Raw genomic sequence first — 2,500 nt, 5'->3', positions numbered from 1 at the left:
GTCCATCAACAGATGCATGCAGATGTTCTCGCCAAAACAAGCGCACAGATGGTCGTTGCGTTGTGGAGTCAACACGGCTGAACCTGCGGAGCTGTTTCCAGGCCCACCGCAGTTTCTTACGAATCTTATCAGATTTGGCGGCGGCTCTTGCCACTGACCATGGTGACGAGTCGAGCCCCCCGAAACGCCTCACAATGAGGTCCGGGATGGTCGCTCGCACCGATGGGATCGCTAAGCCGCCGTCCTGAACTGCGGCGTGATAATATGCCTTGGGCACATCCGCCGGTAGCCTTAGCCACTGTCCGACTGCTTTCCGGATTTGGACATCGAGCATTCTCAATCGGTCATCCGAGATGTTTCCAAGCACAAAACCGTGCTGGAATCTCAATCGACACCAAGATATCGCCACCGCTCAACACAACTCACCTGCCTGAGCGGCTTACCTCCAATATTGAAGGTTCGCTCAGTCAGGTAGTGATGCTTCTTGCGGTGGCCATCCGGTATCATAGACAGAACCGCGCTCTTCCTGCAATTCAGGCGTAGGCCCATCTGCTTACCAACACAGTCCACAGCAGAGATGGACTCCTGCATCCCTACCTTCGACCCCGCAAGCAGGACTAGGTCGTCAGCATAGGCCAGAGCGGACACGAGTTCCATCTCCAACCTATACCCGACCCTCTCCGGCAGGGAAGCCAGGATGAGGTCCATCACCACGTTGAAGAGTATCGGCGACAGAGGGTCCCCTTGACGAACCCCTCGTCCCACTTTTACAGGGCTGCTCATTTCATTGTTCACGGCTAAGGTGGTGGACGCCGTATCGTATAAGTGAGCAATGTAGCCGCAGAACTGTTCGGGCATGCCCCTCAACCTCAGCAATTCGACAAGTGCCTCGTGAGACACTGTGTCAAATGCCTTGGCGAAGTCTAGCACCGCCACGTGACATTCCCGCAGCTTCTTCCTGCTATCCCCAAGCACCGCGTCCAGTACTGCGGAATTCTCCAGCGTACCGTCGGCGCAGATAAATCCGCGCTGTCGTGCATCAGGGGGGCAGCAAGCCAACAGCCTCCGGGCCAAGATGGAGTGAAAGTGTCTCAGGGGAATCGACGCGATCGAGATCGGTCGATATTCCCCCGGTCCGCCTGGTCTCTCCACCTTCGGCACAAAGACGGTTCGGCACTGCCGTAGAATTTCGGGTATTTCGCCTCGTGCCATCCATGCATTGAACATTTCCGCCTTCAAGTGCACAGGAACCGCACGCCACTGACCCGAACGTATACCGTCCGGGCCCGGCGAAGTTCGCCAGTCAAAGCGGGAGGCCTTGATCTCTTCCACCGAGATCGGCTTCCACAGCTGGGTGTAGTCGCGATTGCCCCCGTGCCACTCCGCACGCCCTAGGGCGTGAAGAGCTTCCGGTGTAGGCCCAGGTGCATCGGACACTCTCTCGAGGATAGGTCGCCAATAGGTTTCCATCTCCTCGAGCGAGTGTCCGACACCCCCACACGCGCCATCGATCACCTCAGCTGCTGCTCTGCTGCGACACTTCTTGTACAGTTCCTGCACACGCGCGTACTCTGCCCTGCGCTTTTGTCTACTGGTTTTGTGGGCACTAGCTGTCCGATCATCGTGCAAATCGTTTCGCCGCCCTGCAGTCTTGGGTCTCATAGCCCTGCACGCTCGTCTTCTCCCCGCACCCTCAAGGAGTTCGGAGAGAACCCGAGCGGCATCGGGCGACATCTGACCGACTGCGGATGGATCATAGGCAGCGGCGTCTTCGGCGCATCGTTCCTCGCCCGCTTCCTCAGCTCCAGAAGCCTGCCGGAAGTCAGGCTCGGCCGAGCACCCCCCTGACGAGGGACCCGGCTGGGAACCAAATCGGGCAAGGTGCGCTTGCACCAATGCCCGATAAGGCTCCCTCCGCCGTTGTCCCTTAATCGCTTCCAGAGTTCTTCCAAACCCTGGAAGCGCGCCAAAGAGGTCTCCACCCGAGCACTGACCCCGCTCAGCGAGCAACCTGGCCTCGGTGCGAGCGAGGAGGTCGATTTCCTCGCCATGCCACCGCCGCTTCACCATCATCGGAGCGGCATCCGTATTGGTCTCAACAGGGTGGGCTCTACGCTTGTGGACACCCAAACCCCTGTTGGTCGAAAAGGATCGTCCGCAGAACTGGCAGGTCCAACCAGGCGCATCCTGACCCACAGGATCTGCGCCGGCGGAACCCCGCACAGTCGGGTTATCACCTGTCCTCTCTGACTCCAGCGGGAGGCCAGAGGCTTCAGGTTTATTATCCTTATTAAACTTTTTTGCAACAGATATAACCCACTGCGGTCGGGCTGCAAACCCAACCGCAGGGCTCGCCCGCAGGTATCGCAAGGCCCCACCCGAAGGTACCTGCTAGGCTTGACGGTCCTCGCGGTCCGTCCATCGGGGCTGCTGTCACGTGTTTACCGCGTGTACAGCCATCCGGGTTACACCGTCCCATAAGGGACAGTGCGGTGCTCGC

General features: G+C 58.9%; 1 pseudogene; it reads right to left on the bottom strand.

The window, feature by feature from the left end:
• The window catches only part of LOC149501941 (large subunit ribosomal RNA), a 5,833-nt pseudogene that overhangs the window by 2,207 nt on the left and 1,126 nt on the right, over positions 1 to 2,500 (bottom strand).

The sequence above is a fragment of the Bombyx mandarina genome, chromosome 11 (assembly GCF_030267445.1).
Source record: "Bombyx mandarina strain Sakado chromosome 11, ASM3026744v2".
Lineage (NCBI taxonomy): Eukaryota > Metazoa > Arthropoda > Insecta > Lepidoptera > Bombycidae > Bombyx > Bombyx mandarina.
This window is presented reverse-complemented; position numbering and strand designations above follow the sequence as displayed.